The sequence below is a fragment of the Mytilus trossulus genome, chromosome 13 (assembly GCF_036588685.1).
Source record: "Mytilus trossulus isolate FHL-02 chromosome 13, PNRI_Mtr1.1.1.hap1, whole genome shotgun sequence".
Classification (NCBI taxonomy): Eukaryota; Metazoa; Mollusca; class Bivalvia; order Mytilida; family Mytilidae; genus Mytilus; species Mytilus trossulus.
Window position 1 is genome coordinate 46542783 of NC_086385.1, and position 8950 is coordinate 46551732.

An 8950-nucleotide genomic window follows, 5' to 3' on the forward strand; every position below is an offset into this window, starting at 1 on the left:
TCGTCACTTCGAAAACATTTGTGTCCATCAAATTTAATTTAAAATAAACATGTTATACTGAACAATAATTATATATTAGTAATAAAAAAATAAAATAATGACCCAGAAAAGAAAATCAACCTAAAAGCCAACTAAAAAAGGCAAAGCTCAGGGTCATCGTTTCACGAATGTGGACTACCGAATTAAACTATTTACCGGATTTTTTTACAACATAAGCAACATGATGGGTGCCACATGTGGAACAGATCTCTAACTCTTCCAGAGAACATGAGATCACCCAAGTTTTGCTGATCTGGTATCTTTCGGCCATGTTTTATCATTAAGCAGATATGGTCAGATAGCTGTCAAAATTGAAACAACAGAAATTTTATACGAATCAAATATGCTTCTCCATTCAGCTTACGTTGTCGCTTAGGCAATGCAACAGGGAAAAAATATAAAGATGACTATTTCCGAAAACCTTACTCGGCATGGTTCACCTATTATGGTAATGTATTGTTTTGAATGACAGCTATGACAGCACAACATTGCCTGTGACAGTCAATTTCTGAAGTTTATACGCTGATTGTCGTAAAAAGGTCCAATAATCTTAGCATCAAGTCACGCTTCGTTGACATAAATGGTTGAGATATAATAACTAGTTCTCCACCATTTGATACCGTATCTTGCTTTTGGATTTTTGATTCGAATCGCCGACCTTTTCTTTTCCCGCGACAGCTTTCTTTTTTCTAGAGTAATTACCTTTCACCAGGGATGCTTCGAAGGGTAATAGTAACACAATGCTACCTTCAATCGTGCTGTCGGTCCGTAGGTCTATCCGTTCGTAACAAACCGGTTGACACTCTCGAATCTGCATCCTTCAAAGGATTCTTATTATGGCAAAGGAGTAGGTCCGGTAAGAGCCTTTTTTTGGCCCCAAAAGATAGCAGTTTTACAAAATTGCTAAAATGTAAACTTTTAGTTATTTATTGGACAGTAGAATGGTTCGTCTACATAAATATTGGCTGTTTTTGGCAATACAATGCACATACAGTGAGTACTAGCACCATTAAATCATGCTAAATTACTGAAATCATCAAATTTCAAGCATTTTAGTTAAATTTACGGTTTCTGTGTAAAACGAAAGTGGCGGCATTCGTGTTCATCCAAAACATTAAAATGGAAGTTGTGTTTGATAATAATACATAACATATATAAAGATTGAGGATGAACACGGATGCGGCCACTTTCATTTTTGACAAAAACCATCTGAAAAGTGACATTTTTCGCATATTTTAGCTTGAACCGGATCGTTTTTTAAGACTAAATGAGTTAAAATCTTTAACAAAAAATAATTGAAACAAATGAAATAGACACTTAAGTTATTAAAAAGTGGTCAAAATCTTTCGTCAGATGGAACTGAAATTTGAGGCCAAAATCGGTCCTTACCGGACCTACTCCTTTATCACACCGCGATGGTTTTTTTTTCACTTGCCAAAATGAATTTTCCAGGTAATAATTTTCTTGATAGATTGTGGCACACACGACACAGATCAATCATTAAAAAATAGATAAAAACTGAACCATAAGACAAAAACAATATGTTTGGTATTCTTACAAATATTATCAAAATTTGCCTTTACTCATGTTAATGGCAATCAAATAAAATAACACCCAAAACTATCTGAAATAATGATAAAATAATCCGGGTATTTCAATATGCCTAAATATTACAAAAAAACAGTACACCCTACATGTATATATTTTAATTACCTAAATTACTGAACTTGTAAAATGTCCTTCATCTTTGATCAACTTTATCCTTTTTAGAATAAATATGTTCAAAAACTAATTTTTCCGTATACTCTCTGAACGCGGCACGTGATATTCACAAATTAGCTGAAAAGAAACTCTTTTAGTACGAAAATAGGAAACATTGTTAACTGCATATCATTCAAAAAATATCTGTGGCCCCTGCGAACAAAGTTGGCATTTTCTTACTTTCGGATATAATACTAGTGTAAACGTTTGGTCGTATAGTACGCTATTTTAAATAGATTTAAACTAAATGGACAAAGGGAGACAAACACAATTTTACAACGACTAAGATAAGGTGTATGACGTACGTCAAAGTATATGATTTTCGTTTAATTTACAAGCTAAATGGCCAACAGGAGATAACAATGAGTATTTTTGAAATGTTAAGGTATGTTACGTATTACGTACGTCAAAAACCTAAAATTCTCTATTAAAACACTAACAACGTTATATCTTTCCTCTGCTATTTTTTTGACTTAATACATATAGTGCGTGTCAGTTATGACCGTACCGAAATAGCTTAACCGCAACACCTACAGGTCACTTTTAGATGCTAAAAAAATAATATGAAGTAGACTAACATGTATTTGTTGTATCATTTCGACGGAATAGATGCGTTCAACACAGTTAACAAACTTAGTGTATCGTAAAAGGATAATGCTAAATTCTTTTCAATGATCCAGAGCACGATTGATCCTTATACTAGTAAATTTACAAAATAGATATAAATAGAAAAGTCAACGGAAAGGTATGCATGAAACAATTGAATCTTTCAAACAGAAGTTGTTTTCCATTTTTTTGGAGTGTTTGAGCTTTTCAATCTGCTATTTGTTTTGGTTTGAATTTTTTTTTTTAGTAGTGTAAAATAAAAATTAAAACAATATTAAAACACTTGAGCATTTATTGTAACAACATAATAAAGATAAACCATTGAAAGAAACAGTTGTTTGAAATTTACCACTTTGATACTTAATAAATGATAGGACAGTTATTGAAAAGATATTCTTTTAGTTAACTATTCGATAGCTATCATATTATAATTGTTAATACAATAAAACAATATATATGTAATGGAGAATACAAAATTGCAAAAAAATCAATTTAGATTAAATAAATTGAATGGTCAGTCTGTACAGACTTTGCTAAAATTGCCCTTGAAAAACGAATTGAAACTACTTTTTCTACGCTCGGATTAAATTATACATGAAGAGCACAATTAAACTCTTTAAAGAACAAATGCATGAAAAGATACCAAGTTTGACTGCTCTAGAATAAAAAGAGGAGGCTTTTGTAATTTAATGGTTAAATACGTATATTTTGAACAAGACTTCAGCAGTTTTAAAGTTTGAACATTGATTTTAATTCGAAATATAAATAAGTCAAGCATTTCTATTGTCTAACAGCATGATGGTTTTTTTTTAATTTTATTTTGAATAGATTTGAATGCAAGTTTTAAATATTACCTATTCTGTGAGAAAAGAAAACGGATTTTAATGTACGAAAAAATGAGCTTACGAACTTGCTCGCGTGGCAGGCGAAGAATTTTACTCTACTTTAGCATATTCAGAAAAGTTTCTCACAAGTGACTTTTTATCTATATTCCTTATCCGTTGATTATATTTTTGGGAGTTCCATCGTGCCGGGGAGTCATTTGAGCTATCTCCTATATCCAAATAACATTGACAAACCTGAAATTTATGTAGCCAAACCATCTAACAATAACAACCATAATCTCTTATAAATTAGTTAGCCATTTTGAAAACAATAAGAAATTAAATTCGATCCACTTACCACAATTTTAACAAACTCGTTTGTTGGTTTTCGTCCAATAATACTATTTTTTAGCTGAAATTTACCACATTTTGAACTAAAGACAATTTATTACGCGTTACTTTCACGGGGTGTTTACTCTGATTAAACAATAAGACATTGTTCATATATGTGCTAAATATCTTCCATGTAATATTAATCGTTGTGAAGAAAATAGCCATTTAAAACACAAATTAATCCAAACACGCCTCATCTCGTGCTGTTAATCGTTTTGTAGCTTACACTGTCAGGTCATTAGTAGTACAATTGCTACTAACTTCATTTCTATTTGTTGCTTGTTGTATGGTCGATTTGTATGTTTTGAATAGTCCAGTATGTTTGAAGATCGTTGATTTTTTTTAGGAAATATTTTTTGTTGGGTTTTATAACTTTAATTGTTTGTTGTTTAATTAATAGTTTTGTCATTATTGTAATATATAATAAATGAAATTCTTGGGTTACGTTTCAGACCCGAAATATGGCACACATTCACATTCCTGATAAAATGTGATCATTTAACCCTTAACGAAGAAGGAACGAAATACAATGTTCTATGTCAGGTTCTTCTACTGAATTGCTTGTACAAGGAATGAGCACAAACAAAACCTATATCGTTGCTATGGGAGCACGGAAATATCATGTACACTTTAGCATATTGCCCTATGCTTCCGACATATAACACCTTCGTACTGATGATTACTATATATTGTACCACCATTATTGCTATATTACACTAACAGACACATCTGCAGTTTTTTTAAAGCTGAATCAAGTTATTGTTCGTCTGTTAAAGTGTTTCATATATAGAAAGTCGTCAAATTCCTGACTGGAAAAAGTTTACTTACAGTCGATGAGAAAAAAAACAGGCGATTGATTGTTCAGCATCGTTGTAGATAAACAGCTACTATTACACATGATGAAGTCATTTGTATAGCTTGCACTTCCATTGACCCTAAATCTGCTCAGGAGTAGTATTTAGATTTGAAGAATTATTTTGTACCCACGATGAAGTGGATACTAGTATGATTTTACATGCTATTCATGTAATCAAAGAGTTTGATGTGAAAGGAATGAAGAGAAGGATAAAGATAAAGACATCAGATACCGATGTTCTTATGCGTTCATTACTTTCCTTCCATGCAGCAAACGAAAGAGCTATGGTTTCAAACAGGCACTATAACTTGCTAACACGATTTGCGCTGCTGTATACCTGTCCACGAAATATGTAAAAGTCTCTAGTCTGACATCTGTAACATTCTACCAGCTACAAATGCCGTTACAGGATGCGATACATTGTCATCCCTGTCTGGGATCGGTAAACGCACTACTTTTAAAGTATTAAAGGACTAATTTGTCAGACCTTTCGAATTGAATTGTGACACATGGGTTCAAATTAGCGATGGTCCGATGTCCACGACCTTCCACTATTGCAATTGGACTTTCGTTTTGTCACTGATTTAGATGAATCTTTAGATGCAGCTCTTAATGTCTTTTTTCAGTTGTAGGATCTCAAGTCAAAACTCAAAACAGATCATAGTGACCTAATCAAATCATGGGTAAAATTGGCTACAATTAAAATGACTCATTTGTCAAACTTGCTCTTTGTTAATCTACTTGTAAACAAAATGTACGTGAAATAAGAGCTTCACTCCAGACACATGTTTGATGTCTTCCCATATAGCAACACTACCCTAACATTCTCCTCTTTAGTTCCGAAGGGAAAAGAAGAAAAACTTGTGTCCGTCTATCCCGAAGGTCAGATGTCATGTTACTTTTTGCAAGATTTAGCTTGTTCTTGTAAGGGCAAATCTGTGTTTTTAAAGGGTTGCATTTGCTTCGAAAAAAATCTATTATGTAAAGATTTATGCCCATGTCAGACAAATTACATATGTCAAAATGTAAAAACTCGTTTGGTTGCAGTAAGAAAAATTGATGACGACGAAGATGACGATACATATAAGATTTCATGTTCTGTTAGTACCTTATTAATCATTTTAAGCAAAGGAAAGAAAATCAAGCTGTCCATAATATTTTCTAAACAACAAATAAAACATCAACTCAATTTTGAAATCGTGGGAAATAAAGTAAAAAAAAATCTAGTAGGGAAAGATATGTAAGAAGAAAAAAATCCTGCCATATGGTATGTGTCCTTGACGTGGTTGGCTGCTTTAAACTACAGAAGACCATAGAACGTAGTAGGTAATACTAGATTAGATCATCATTTTCTATTTGTTTTTTTTTTCGAATATTTGCCATGCTATTGTCAGCTTGTCTTCAATTTATAAGTTTTGGTTTCTCACGCCTTTTTTGTTAGCAACTGTTTATAAAATACATCGGTGCTGTACATAACTCACTCCACTATTAGTATATTTTTGGAATACTTGTAAACATTGTAGCCAATTGTTGCTCATTTAGTCATCTGTATATGCAAGATTTTCCCTGATTTTAATAGTAAGTTGTTTTCATATATTTAACCCCCCTTGTTTCTCTGTTTGAAGTAATTTTTACTTCCGTAAAGTAAAGCTATACACAGAACTTTATTTTCAAACAAGTTCAACGTTAATGTAACATAAATTTCGAAACGAATCATTTATATATACTCTTTCACACCCAATTACAGAAATTTGATTTTTACCTAGAAATTGACGAACACCTTATAATCAAAAGACGTGAAAAACTCATTTTGTTTTCGAAAAATTATTAAGGTCAATAATAAAAAAAAACTTCTTTAACTCTTACTTGTAATGAATTGAATACTTGAAATCGGACAAGGTCAGCCGTTCGAAAATTTCCAATTAGCACAGTATATGCAAAAAAGTCAATCTAAAGTCACATTTGGAGATAAACATATAAAAAAGTTCTAAATGTAGATACAAAAGATAAATTTTCTATAAATTAGTTGTTTTTATTTTGCTCACAACGCATATACGTAGGAGAAAAAAAAGCTATATAAATGGGACTATGCATGTTTCTGGAATTTTTGCTTTGACCTTTGACCCTCATTTAAAAAAAAACGTGACCACGGCAGACAACGTCGATAATAGTATTTCGATGAGGCTTGCTCTCCTCTTTCCAATGATATAGAATATAGCCAAGTGTTATTCCGTTAAGGAAAATTGATCAGATTTGTTGATTTGGCACCCTTCTATAAAGCCGTTATTACTACATTTAACATGTCAAAGGAATAGAGATAAGAAAATACGTCATATTAAATATATGAAACCAGAGAGGACATTGTTTTATTGACATAGTTGTTACATAACGGGTTATGGTTTTAAGTCGGAGTCAGAATTGTATTGTTTTCAGATTTTTGACGCTATCAATCTGAATTTATTTTTGCATAACTTAACATTATAAGGTATAGGGAAATAATTTGAATCAGATTACGTGTTTTGTCATCTGCTTAACCACAATATTTCATTCATCAAATTGGGGATCAGAATATTTTTTTTTAAAACCAAACATAAACCATTTTCTCCCTTGGATTAAATGGTCGTTCTAATATACGGAGATCGAAGCAATTTCATAATCAGAATTTACAGAAACCTTGCGAACTATATTGCACTGAAACCATGTTGATAGGAGCATCCAGTCCTACTTGACCACGATCATGACGATCGCATCACACTCACCGCGATCTAAAATAAATTCCGATCCTTGTAAGCTCGCAGTATGAGCGCCATTTACATGATCATTTTCGTTTCAGTCACGCTGCTTCATTGTCTTCAACAACGATCCCGCTACGATTATACCACGTTCTAACAACGCTTATACTGCGACCTCACTACGATTATCACCATCTTTCTACGGTCATCACGTCCTCACTACGACCATAACACGATGTTTCCAATTTCAACATGATCTTACAACACTTATACTGCGATTATAGCACAACCATACTACGATCATAACGCGATCTTACTACGCTCCCAGCAATAACGTCAATATCGTGTTCCATGTGAATACTGTTTTCTCGGAAACAAAGCAGTCATGCCACCAAAATCTATATAAGGGTAAAGGTGAAGTCAGTGGGAGATCTAATAGTAACGAATCTTATCAAGTAGAGATGTCTGATTTACCAATTCAACCCCAATCACAACTTCTTACTGCTCCATCAAGATCAAATGACGATGCTTAAGTGAACGATAGTAGGGATGACACAGATGTGTGAAGAATGATTGAGCCATTGGAGATAAGGACAAGAGGTTCAAATTATATATAGACAAACAAAACCTTGACATGACAATGAGAATGAGCATGATCGTAGTATGAACATCGTCATGAGGAAGGCATGGAAGTCGTTAAAACATACTATGGTCTTTAACAACGTGGTATAAACGTGGTATAGTTTGGAAGCATGTTTGGGTCGCGTGATGGTCGAAGTGAGGTCGTAGTTAAGTCGCTGTGAGATCGTAATCGGGGCTTCGATAATCTGTCGCTACGATGGTATAGCAATCTTTGTTATCTTACCACGACATTATTGCGTTGTAACTACGTCTCTACTACGACCCGATTTCGCCACGACCTCACCACGATTGTTTTGAACATTACTTACTGCGATCTGCACGATAATTCTTGACATCCCAAAAAGAGGTCATGTTTAAATTTATTTACGTTTAAGATCTACACAATGTAATTCAGACATTATTACCCGAATTGTGTAGAGAGAATAAAAAGAAACTCTCACAAGAGGCCACTATCACAGAACTTAACAGCTAAAGATCAGTGTAAGGCCTTCAACAATGAGTAAAAGCAACAAAATAAAATGAAAAATATTAAACCCATAGTATAAGTTCTGATGGTCTGGTTAAGTGGTCTTCCTTTCTTAATTCTTTTATTTTTTATACCATTTTGTTTACTATTTTTTATCCATTTTGCAAATTATTCAAATATCTTCATATGTTAACATCCTATATTTTTCTATTTTTGATTTATTATTGCTCTTTATTTTGTACTTTTATCCATTATTGGATATTCGGTGAACCTCCTAGACATGGTAACGTCTTATAAGTCGCGGAATTTACCAACAACAAAAACAAATAAAAACAGAAGAATGTTTGTCCCTAGGACACCATGATCCACTCGCAGTTTCACATTTCCATTTTGAATGTCATTGTTTTTTAAATCTGGGTCTAAACCCTTATTTGGCTTACCAGTATATTCTAGAGAAGATTCATATCATAATGAACATGTGAATAATGAACATGTGAATAATGAACATGTGAATTAAGTTTAAAGTTCATGTGACCATAGTTTAACTTCCATGATATGAGACGAACGAACGGATAAACGGACGTACGGACTGATGATCCAACCTGAAAACACACTCTTCATACATGAAAAC

At 33.1% G+C, this 8950-nt stretch overlaps 1 protein-coding gene across 1 annotated transcript in view; it reads right to left on the minus strand.

Annotated features, from left to right (window-relative positions):
- The window catches only part of LOC134694423 (uncharacterized), a 153613-nt gene that overhangs the window by 116153 nt on the left and 28510 nt on the right, over positions 1-8950 (minus strand). The window lies entirely within an intron of this gene.